The sequence below is a fragment of the Notamacropus eugenii genome, chromosome 5, assembly GCF_028372415.1.
Source record: "Notamacropus eugenii isolate mMacEug1 chromosome 5, mMacEug1.pri_v2, whole genome shotgun sequence".
Classification (NCBI taxonomy): Eukaryota; Metazoa; Chordata; class Mammalia; order Diprotodontia; family Macropodidae; genus Notamacropus; species Notamacropus eugenii.
Window position 1 is genome coordinate 171,599,469 of NC_092876.1, and position 12,471 is coordinate 171,611,939.

Genomic DNA, 12,471 nt, shown 5'->3' on the forward strand with positions numbered 1-12,471 from the left:
GAATGAACAAATGAAGCATTTATTAAGTACTTACCATGGGTAAAACATTGGGAACACAAATGGAAAAAGAAGCCAATCTCTATTCTCTAAGAGTTCACATTCTAATAGAGGGAGATCGCACATACAGGAGTTTTCAGTTCCCACTCAGACAGAAAGACCAGGTCCTCAGGGCACAGTGGCAAAGCTAATGAGAATACATCTGCTTTTGAGTCATTTCTATCAATAAAACCACATCAGTTTTTGACATTGAGTCATTGACCAAGATGAGTCAGTGAGGATAGAGCACTAGGTCTGGAGTGAGGAAGATGAGTTCAAATCCAGCTTCAGACACTTACTAGCAACGTGACCCTGAGCAAATCACTTAATCTCTGCTTGCCTCACTTTCCTCAACTGTAAAATATGGATTGTAATAGCATCTAACTCCCAGGGTTATTGTGAGGATTAAATGAAATTATATTTGTAAAGTACTAAATACCTGGCACATAGTAGGCCCTCTTTACATATTTATCCCTACCCAAGGACGCTAATGGTAAAAACTTTCTTTTCTGGTCTCCAGCAGTTGTGACTGCTGAAAAGGCAGGGACTAAAGCACCTACAAAGGCAGTTGCCATATCATCATCTCCCCTAGTTGTGAGAGCAGGAGCTGATGAAAATTAAGTTCAGTGTCTAGGGGATGTGGGTATTCCTGCAGCTCTTGGACTTATCTATGATTGACAATTGTTCAGCAGTTGGTTTGGTGATAGCAGTCAGATAGTCAGAAATGCCTGACTTGTTCTCCACAAAGGGTTCCCCCAACATACACCAATGATGGCTTTGTAATATCAGTGGCTGAGGGCCACTGCTGTTCTTGCACACAGAATCCTGGACTAGATTCATTTGAGTTTGAGAGGAGGCACATGCTGCCTTCTGTCACAGCAAGCAAAGTGGGACTTTTTGTTGTTTTCTTTTTAGAGTTCAGGCTAAATTGTGAGCATCTGAAGACTCAATTTCCTTTGAAACCTGATAGTTCACAGTTGTGTTGAGTCATTGTAATGGGAGTTAAAAATCTTCCCCCGCCCATTGATAGGTCTTAGGTGGGGCTATTGAGGGAGGCTTGATTAGGGGAGACTTGTTTCCTAAGAAGGCCCACACCTTTTGCTGATTGCTAATAAGGCACTGGGTCATGAGGGGTCCTGCCTTCTGGTTCTAAAAAGAGTATACATCCTCTGAGGTGAGGTTTTGCTTTGGGGCTTAGTTTTTGGAAGGAGGTTTCTGTGCCAGATGACACTCTGGGAAGCCATTTTAAGAAGCCCCCTGACTTTGAAAACCCAGATGTTGGTGCTTCTTTCTCTGGTAATGATGTATGAATTGCCCATGGTCAGGCAGTTGGAAGCTCTGTCTGTTGGTCCTGCTTGTTGACCCCTCCAAAGTTGCTTTCCTTTTAGAAAAGCAAATCCAAGAACCTATACCAGCTTTCTTCCTGGGTATGTCACAGTGCTTGCTGTTATAGTCATGTAAGTTTTGTGCCTACTGATTCTGAGCCAATCAGGAGCCAAGTCTTTGTTACATATACTGGGTGTTTTAATTTTCTGGTTTACGGTTGGTGTTTTACTTTGGGGGTTCACTTATGAGAAGGATCTTGTGATTCCCGATCGAGACTCTGGGAATATTCAGATGCCCCAACCGTTCAGATGTAAAGGCTCTCTTGATCCAGTGGTGTACGTAAAGTATAGAGCAACGTTGCTTTGATTCAGGCAGTAAAGCCCTGTCTGTTGGCCTTTATTTCTCTGCTTATATCTTCTCTGTTTGTTGAATGTAATTTTAAAAAAAATTGTTGAGCCCTTAAATGGCTATCTTTCTTAGTAAAGCAGATCTAAGAACCTGTGTTAGCAGTCATCCTGGGTATGCCAGTGTGGTTGCTGTTACACCTTCCTCTCTCTCCCTCAGGACACTTTGATACTCTGGCAAAGCACCTGTAGGCAACATTCAGTAGATGAAAGATTCAAAAATGAACCTTCCTCCCTTCTTTGTAGAAGTGGGGGACTATTGCATGTGATATGGTTGATGTGTTGATTTTACTGAACTATTTTTTCTTTTTTTTTTTTTTATTCTTTATTACAAGGGTTCAATGACTAGGTCGGGGGGAGAGAAAAGATATATTTAAGAAGTAAGATAATACAAAAAACAAAAGATATCAATAATTTTTTTTAAAAGAAGAAAATCATTATTGTGGGCCAAGGACAACATGAGATGACCAAATATTCTATGAAATGATATTTCATATTGTCTTTATACAACTTACATACAACTAAATGAACTCTTAACTTCTTTATCTGCGTCTCTCAGGAGATGTGAGTCATCCTTTCATTTAGCCACAACTTCCTTTTGTCTTCTGATTTCATCTATAAGAATACAAATTAATTAGATTGTAAGTCCTGTGAGGGCAAGAACTATCTTTAGACTCTTTTTGTGTCTCCAGCATTTAGCCCAGTATCTGGAACATTGTTTAGGCACTTTATAACTGTTTGGTTGATTACAATCTGTTTTCTCCAGTAATTTGCCTTCTTGTTGGTCACTGAATATTTATTTACAATACCAAAAGCTAAATTAATGTTCATAGAACATCTAAAAACCAAATGACCTTTATCATCCTCTGCTTCCTTGTCTGTACCTGCTAATGTTGCTGCCAATGTGGGAAGGGGCAGGACAAGACTGAAGGCTTTGTATTTTTTTTCTTTGTTTTCTGGATTACCATGGCCAAGTGGCCAGCCTACTAGTGATGATTCTCTCTGTACTTAGCTAAACAGACCCACTGTTGCATGGACTGGTATAGTAAGTAGGATGCTGGACTTGAAATCAAGAACACCTGGGATCAAATGCTACCACAGACACTTGTTGCCTGACTCTGAGCAAGTCATTTGACCACTCAGGGCCTCATTTTCCTCATTTGTAAAATTAGGATATTGGGCTCAATGACCTCTAAGCTCCCTCTCAATTCTAAACCTATGATCTTTTTGGGCATGGTAGAAATTACCAGAATTTAAAAACTCCTCTAGAAAAGCCTTTGAGAACCTAGAATTATCTCCCTGCCACAGTGAGTCATGGGAATAGACTTTATAGAGGTTAATAGTTTGGGAATAATAATGTTTGGGCCACCTACCACCACCTACCACAGAGTTATTGTGAGAAAAGTCATTTATAAACCACAAAGCACTGTGTAATATTTATAAGGTCAGGATCAATAGTCCCAAGCTGCCCATGGCATAAGCTAGTCCTTGGACTTCTCACTCTCTTGTTCCTTGGTTGACTTATTATAAGTAAAAATGCCCCAGTTTTCTTGTCTTGGCCTCCTAGTATCACAGATTTAGAGCTAGAATGGACCTTGTTGTTATGTTTGTCTTTTGTTCTTGAAGAGGACCATGACATCAAGATGATAACATGACTTGGAGGTGACTGATTTGAGTGAGGGAGGGCTGTGCAAAGTCGTCAACCTCACTTTCTTCTCCTTAGCCATCTGGGTCCAGTGGCCTGATATTTATCAGGAGGACTGAAGATGGCCCAGGATGCAACGTGAGGCCCTGGCCCTTTCAGGCTAAGGTCTTATCACATTCTCAGTTTGAGTGAGATACACCTATTCAATGAATAAGCTTCTTTAAGTAGTTACTCAAGGGATGGCCCCTTTAATAAAAAAAAAAAAATCAAACTGGGAGGGGAAGACCTTCAGGGTTCCTTGGTAAAAGAGAAACAATTACTATTTAGTAATTACAGAATTGGGTTTAAGACTTGATCTTTGAGCAAGAAATGTAGCCAGTAAACTCAGAGGAAAAGAGGCAGCTTTTGAGCTGTTCTTGAGGAGGACCATGACATCAAGATGATGACATGACTTGCAGTTGACTTTGGTTTGAGTGAATGAGGGAGGAACCTTAGAGATCAAGTTCAACTACTATATTTTACAGATAAAAAAATTGAGGACTGAGAAATCTACTAATCAATATCTATCAATCAATCTAAACACTTAAGTGCTTACTATGTGCCAGACATCAGACTAAGTACAAGGTGATACAAATAAGAGGAGAGATAATAAATAAATGTTGACAAATTATTGATAAATTAATATTAATAAGTTAACAAATGCTTGTTGCATTTATTAATAGCCTACAATATGTCAGGTATGGTACCTGGTACTGGGGATACAAATACTATTTTCAAGGAACTTAAATTCTAATGGTGGCGATGTATGTATACACAGATTAAATAGGGGGAAAAAGAAGCAAGATACAAGGCAACAATCATTGATTGTGTTACCATGTGCTAGGGACACAAATACAAGCAAAAATAAAGGCAGCCCCTGCCCTCAAAGCTTTTATTCTAATGGGGAACATAGAAAAGAGCTGGAAAGGGGGAGAATGAAGGCATCCAGCATAGGGGCTGTGATTTGGATTTGGAAACAGGGAAAATCAGAAGCACAGTAAGGAGGGGAATGAAGACTGGCCAATCAGAGTTCCTTCCCAAAACGGAGGCCCTGGAAGGAGTTCACCCATGGGAGAAGGGGACCAGTATAGCATAAAGAATGGCACTGAGAATAAATACAAAGTAAATGCAAGTTAGTTTGTTCCCAAAAAGCTTTGTGAAGAAGTTAATGTTCAGTGAACTGTCTTGAAGGAGGAAAGGCCTTTCATGAGACAGTAATTAGGAGTACATTCTAGACACATAAGACGACCAGTGCAAATGTCCTGAGAAGGGAGATGGAATGTGGTGTACACGAAACAAGAAAGACCAGTTTGGCTGGATCTCAAAATTCAGAAAGGGGAGTAATGTATCTTAATTGTATAACCCTCGTCTCAGAGCCATTTGCATGAACCAATCCTTGGTAGTGGTAGCTCTGGGCTTGTGTGAAGCCCCAGTGATAGAAACAAAAAGCTTCTCTACCCATCAGCTTAGACTCAGTCTTTTCTCTGGTCAGGGACCTAAAGAGAATTCTCTCTGGAAGCCAGAAGATGGGGATTTCTTTTCTTTTCACCTCTCACCCAGGCAAGGAATACAGAGTAATCAATCTCCACCAATGAGGAGAGTCTTATGCAAATTATTTCTTAAGCCAAAGGTTATATGGAGAAGGCTTATAATAAGGATTCTCTACGGTTTAACAAATAGGGGGATGATATAGCTGTTCTACATTTAAGGAGCCATTTAGGCAGCAGTGTGGAGGATAGACTGAAGTGGGGAGAGATTTAAGCAAGAAGACCAAGTCTATTGCAATAATCTAGGTGAAAGGGGATGAGGGTCTGAAGTAAGACAGCCATGTGAATAGAAGGAAAGGGGTTGTGGAGGTAGAAAGGTCTAGATTGAGCAACTGATTGTATGTGTGGGGTAAGGGAGGTCTAGAGAATGACACCAAGGTTATGAACTTGGGATACTGGAAGAACAATGGTGCTTTTGAAATAAGTAGGGAAGTTTGAAAGAGTTGTATCTGGGAAGAAAAATGAGTTCTGTTTTGGACACATGGATTTTAAAATGTCTCTGGTACACCCATCTGAAAAATCCAATAAGTAATTGGCATACAGAACTGATGTTCAAAGGAGAGATTGGGGTTGGATATATAGATCTGAGATACCTGTATAGATATTATAATTAATAGGGTACATAGGAAAAGATAAGAAGGTCCAGGACAGAGACTTGGGGGACACCCACAGTTAGGGCGTATGATATCAATGATAAGCCAGCAAAGAAGATATAGAGGTAGTGGTTAGGCTGATAGGGTGAGAAGTAGGAGCCAGGAAAAAACCCAGGCAGCAGAGCTGTTTCTGCTGATGGAGAATGAATAAATCAGTCACTACATAAGCAGTAAAGGCCTTGAAACCAAGGCCTCTCAGCTTCTGACCATCCTGACCCAATACACAGCCAGACTTCTTGGGCCCCCTAGATTATCCCAGGTACAGTGACTTAGCACACCTCTATACACCCAAGAAAACCAAATAACTGGAGCCTAGGGCACAACTCCCGTCACTAACGAAAGGTCATAACCATCTATTGTCCTATGCTAGCAAACTCCTTATCTCCTCCAAATGTTTGGGTTTCTGAGTCTAGCCTGCCTGGATGAAAGCTCTCTTCTCATGCTTCCACTACCTGCTTCCTTATCCCAGTTCCATTTAGCCCTGCTCTTGATTCTCTGTTCACTGCTTTCTTCCCCTTTCAATGTACCTTCTTTCCATTGGTAGCAAACTACCCTTCCTAGTATATATTTCTTTTTCTCACAATCCATCCATTTTTTTTTTTCCCAAAGCCACTGGCTCCCTGGTTGTCCTCTCCATTCTCAGATATGGCTCCTCTTGTGCTCACCAATGCATTGGGCTAGAAAGAATGCTTACCTGCACTCTTAATTTGCCTCTTCCAGGCCATCCCCCTGCCTCCTCTTTTTATAGCTTCACTCCATCTAGATTTCCCCTAACTTCCAGATCTTGGTAGAAGTTATCTACTGACCCTCAGATCATTCTCCCTCCTTTCTCAAGGAGTTCAGTACTGTGAGTCATGGATCATTCCAACCCTTTGTCCTTATATTTGCATCCTGAAATAGTTCATCAGGCTCTTCAACTCCCAAGACCTGTACCACTCTACTTCAGCTACCCTTAATCTCATTGCCATGTTCCACCTCCATATTAGCACACTAAAATTACTTTATCTTACTATGACCTATGCTTCCATTCTCACCCCTCTTAAATAAATTATTTGTCCTATTTGTGGTAAGTGAAAATTTCTAGGACAGAATTTCTGGGTAAACTATAACCGATTTTATTAACTACAGCTAGCAAATAGTCTATAAAATGAACTCATTTGTTCCTCTTGATGAGCAAAGAGGAATCATGATGACTTCTTGATGCCTATGTGCCCTTGGAAGAGTGGGCGTTCCCAACAGATGGCAATCAACTCTGAAAGGTTAACAGAGAATGGATGTTATAATGAGAGGTGGACCTATTCTCATGAGGGGCTGGGAATGTGACTTTGATTACCTCACTTACTCCCAGACTACCCCCAGAAGTGGGCAATCTAGACAAAGGTTTCCCTCCACCCCAAGCCTGCACAATTGGCCAAAATTCGCCCTAATTAAATTCTTTTTAAAGTTTTCCTAGTTGGATGGGGCAACAACTCCACCTAAATAAGATGATCTAGATGGGATAAATTTTTGGACAATGTTAGAGATCTCCTTAAAAAGGAAAAAAATCCTGGATCTCCCCAATAATTGGTTCTCTAATAACCATTTCTCTCAGTATCCTAATCTCTAGTTATCCTACTTCTCCCTTTCTTTCTAGATTTAACCCTTGTTCCAGTCTCACTATATTCCCTTAGAATTTTTGACTATTGGCCAAAGAAGAGACTTATACATTGTTACAGGAGCTCTTGAAATATGTTGGAGAAAATATTCATTTACTTGTAGACTGACCCAGTGGAACCTACTTTTTCTAGCTCCATAAAGACTGAATCTATAACGTGAGAAGATTTTTAAACTGGCAGTTTAAGAACTGGAAAAGCTAGTACTTCTGGGGACTTTCTTTGGGAAATTCAGTAAGATCCAGAAGTTCAAATTGCACATCACTGCCCTGAATCACCTGGAACTTTATGCAAAGCATATAGTATGGGTGAAACCTGCAATGGAGCAGCCATTCTTATATGGGAACCAGTAGCGAGTTGGTACAGTGGATAGAGTGCCAGGCCTGAAGTCAGAAAGACTCATTTTCCTGAGTTCAAATCTTTGCCAAGAAAATCCCAAATGGGGTCACAAAGAGTCAGACATTACTGAAAGCAACTGAACAACAACATGTGTTGAAGTCTGACCTTCATAGAATCATAGAAAATAATAATTTCAGAGCCTAGTGCTATACACTGTGAAAGATGTCCCTTTGGGTTTTGATGTGGAAGCAAAGTCTACACAGGACTGCAGGAAGGTGGGCCACATGGCAATTGTTATTTTTCCCCAAGCTGACACTGGGGAATATGTGCACCATGAAGAAACACTGATTTAATTCATCTTATGGACTTGTGATAGAGGAAAGATCTTAATTTTTCTCTTGTGGGAGCAGTTAAGCTACAAATTCACCTTTTTACTGATTTACTATCCACAACACCATGACCTATGTATAAAGCTGGCCTTCTATTGGCCATTCTGGAGATTGCAGAGGTAGCAAAGCATAGTGGATCAATAGTGGATTTGGAAGTAGAAAGACTGGGGTTTGAATTCAGTACCTAGCTTAGTACCTGGCACCTGGCAGGCACTTAATAAATGTTGACTCATCTCAGATACTTAGTAGCTTGCCTGGATTCACCTACTTCAGGGTTGTTGTAAGGATCGAATGAGCTAATGTACTTAAAGCAAAAGTGAGGTAGAAATATGAGCTATTGTTGTAAGCAACTGCAGGGTGAATGTTTGTTTAGCAAAAAAGTGAGATACTTTGAACCCTTTTTGTTTAATAATAGTGATTAAATTGAATACCATGTTTAAAAAAAAAAATCTTGACTATTAGCCAGTTCACGTTTGTCCTGTTCTCTTCCCTTGCCTCCTTGTTCTGTTGCCACACATTGCTTTCCAGACCATTTTACCCCCACCATTGGTCTTCTCCACTCCTACTCAAGGGCTCCTGAACACAAATGGAGGAAGCCACTTTACCATTCTAAAAAGGTCTACCACAGATTTCTGTCATCTAATCTCTGTATAACCTCACTAATGCACAACAGTTCTTTTGTTCTTTCTTAATCACTCCTAATCACAATCCCCAAGAATCTGTTCCAAACCTTCTTTTCTTTCTCAAGCATCCTACACTACCCTTTGCCTCTCATCTCTCAGCAGATTTTGCCTTGAGGATATCCATTATGAACCCCTTCTTCCCCCAATTCTATACCTCAATTCTCCTCTATCATTTCTCCACTCATCCTTCCTTTATTCAACTCTCAAGAGTTTGTCCTTCTCCTTGCTCCTATGGCTTGTGTCCTTGTCATCCCCTCCTAATTCCTCAAGAAACTTGGCCCTTTAGACATCTCTTCCTTTCTAATTTTCAGTCTTTCTTTATTCACTTGCTCTTTGCCTGCTGTGCACAGAAATGACCAAATCTCCTCACTCCTTAACAAAAAAAAAAAGCAATTTGGAATAATGTGAAGAGAACAAGCCTCAGAGTTAAAATCCCTTGGGTTCAAGTCTGCCTCTGACACACACTAGCTGTGTGATCCTGAGCAAATTGCTACCTCTCCATTCCTTAGTCAACTCTCTAAAATTATAAATTACAGAATTGGGAAAGGGATTTTTGTTACCAGGGAGGTTCGAATCATAATACAGACCAAAAAAACCCTCACACATTCCCTGAAATTATAGTCCTATATCTTTCCTCCTTTTCACCAAACCCCTGGAAAATGCTATCTAGACCAGTTGCCTCTCTTTTCTCACATTTCACTTAGGTACCACTTTGCAATCTGGATTCCAACCCTACTACACACTATCTCTTAACTATTACTATCACATCACCAACACTTCCTTAATTGCTAAATCCAGTGACCTCTTCTCAGTCTTCATTCTTCTTGACTTCTCTTTATCATTTGACACTGGTGATCATCACCTTCTCCTGATTGTTCAAAGCTCCCTAGGTTTTGATGACTCTTCTTCCATGGTTCCCTTCTTATCTATCTGACTTTTTGGTCTCCTTACAATGGAGGACCCATCCTCTATGTACCCCAGGGTTCCTTCTAAGGATCTCATTTATTCTCTCTCTACACTTTTCCCTTGATGATTTCATTGATTCCCATGAGTCCAATTATCACCTACATACTGATGATTCCCAGATCTACATATCTAAACTTCATCTCTCTCTCCTAAACTCTTGGCCCATATCACCAACTGGCTGTTAGACATTTCCACCTGGATGTATTGTAGGCATCTCAAACTCAACATGTCCTGAGCAGAACTCATTATTTTCACCCTCAAAGCCCTCCCCCTTCCTAATTCCCTATTTTTGTCAAGGGAACCACTATCTTGCCGTCACTCCAGTGCTCAATTTAAGCATCATCCTTGATTTTTCATCCTCCTTCACTAAGCCATATCCGACTGGTTGCCAAGTATTGTCAATTCTACTATCAAATCTCTAGCATCTACTCCCTTCTCTCCAACTATATCTCAGCTACCTTGGTTCCAGCCCTCGTCACCTCTCACCTGAGCTATTATAAGAGCCTCCTAATTTGTGTTTCCATCTCCATCTTCTGATCCATCTTCCATGCCATATTGGTATTACTAAAGCATAAGGGTGACCATGCCACTCACCTACTCAAGCTTCATTGACACCCTATTCTCTAATAGAAAATATAAGCCCTTCTGTGGAAAGAGTGCTTGGAGTGGAGTCAGGAAGACCTGATTTCAAATTCAGTCTCATACACTTACTAGCTATCTGACCCGGGAGAAGTCACTTAACCTTTATCCACCTCAGTTTGTTTATCTGTAAAATGGGGGTCATCTACCACCTAGGACTATTATGAAGATGAAATTAGGTAATATTTGTAAAGCACTTAGCAAGTATCTGGCACATAGTAGGTATCTAATACTTGTTTCCTTCCCTGCCCCTGACCATTGTCTGGCTTTTTAAAGCCCTTCCCAATCTAGCTCCAACATACTTTTATAGAATTATTTCACACCATTCCCCCTCATGAATTCTATATTCCAGCCAATCTGGCCAACTTGCTCCCCCTTGTACATAACATTCCAGCTCCCACCTTCATACCTTTCCTCTATGTCTGGAATATTGTCCTTCTTTGCTTCTTTGAAATCCTTCCTCTCTCTTCAGGCCCCAGATCAAGTGCTACTTCCTACATGCGGCTTTTCCTGATCCCCCAAATCACTTTTTTATTTTTTAAAATTTATGTATCTGTGTACCTGTGTCCCTCTCTCCACCCTACCCTCATTCCTATTAGACTGTGAAGACCTTCAGTGCAAAAAAAAAAAAAAAAAAAGGTTTAATTTTTGTCTCTGAATCCTCAGTGACTAGTACAATTCTTGGCACATAGTAGGTACCTAATAAATGCTTTTCATTTAATTATAGATTCTGTCCATCTAGTTAAGAGAAGGCTCTCCTTTGCAGAGGACGTATTTGACCTCAGCAGGGGTATATATGAGACACCAGATATCCTTATTCAGTTTTGCATCTTTGCATTCGTAAATGTATTAATATAATTGCAGTGTCCATGACTCTTTATGCACATTTATGCAATGGTCTGTGTCTGCCTGTGTCTCTGCATCTATGTATGTGTCCATGGGTGTGGGAGGAAGAATATCTGTGTCTATCTCTTTGTAAATGTATATCTTCTGCCCTGTCTAGTCCCATCTTAGAGACATCCCATCCCCCAGGGCAGGAACCATGACCAGTATAGCGTGGGTACATGAAGTGGGCTGTTGCTGTGGTGTTGATTGTGTCACTAGGACTGGCAGCTGCCACAATATCCACTCTCCTGTAGGCTTGGGACCTTCTAGAGAGACCATTCCCCCCGCCAAAACACCACAATATTTATGTAGGGATAAGGGATAGTGCTACAGGTATTGGGTTTGGGAGAGGGGATTCACAGCAAAGACACCCCCTCACCATCTCTGACCAGCAGGAGGAAGGACCAGGAGGCAGCACAGCCTGCAGAGGGAGGTTGCCTAGCAACTTGGGAGACTTTACTGCAAACTCACCAAATCCCAAAACTCCTCAGTTCTAAATTAGGAAGAGAGAAGCATAGAGATTGGGCCTGATCCCCACCTTCCCACTTCCCCATCCATTCCCACAGGACCCTAGCAATAGAGTCCATGCGGGGGGGGGGGGGGGGGGGGGGGCGGGGGCGGTTATCCAGTCTAAGGCCATCTATACTCCCAATCGATGAGGTAAGAGACTTAAGCTCTTGAGGCAAGTTATGATTTATTAGAGTCAGAAAATGGTATTTTGTACCAGCAATTGATTGAATTCTCACCAACATGGGTGGGCCTTCAATAAATTGAGGGGAGACTTCCATGGCCCTAAAACTTTAGAAACCCAGCATCAATTAAGCTCTGGAGAACCAAACTAGTTAAATCTCTCCCCACCCTTGCCAACAATTAGATTTTCCTGTCTTCCCCTTTGGTCTCAAGAACTTTTGAACTACCTTTCAGATAAAGGAACCAACCTATGTTTTTTCACCAGCCCATCCTTCACCAGCCCTAAATGGGCTTAATTACAAGGCATCTCCAGAACTCTATCACCCATCTTTCTTCCCTGAACTCCCCTATCAGCAATTCTCTTTCCCTCCCCTAGGTTCTTGATGTAGAATTTTTCATTTTTTTCATAAATACCTTATCCTTATTCTTATAATATCCAGAATCATTACTAGCCCTGCATTTCTGAAAGGGAAAGCTTTAAGGTCCAAGACATAAAACTTTCCTTCCTATGTGGATTTCCCCGACAACTCCCCTCTCCCAGCCTTTCAGGGTACCTGAATTGTCTCCCTTAGCACTTA

At 41.1% G+C, this 12,471-nt stretch overlaps 1 pseudogene; it reads left to right on the plus strand.

Moving 5' to 3' along the window:
- Positions 1-4,141: 4,141 nt before the first annotated feature.
- Positions 4,142-7,994, plus strand: LOC140507757 (60S ribosome subunit biogenesis protein NIP7 homolog; annotated as a pseudogene).
- Positions 7,995-12,471: the final 4,477 nt, after the last annotated feature.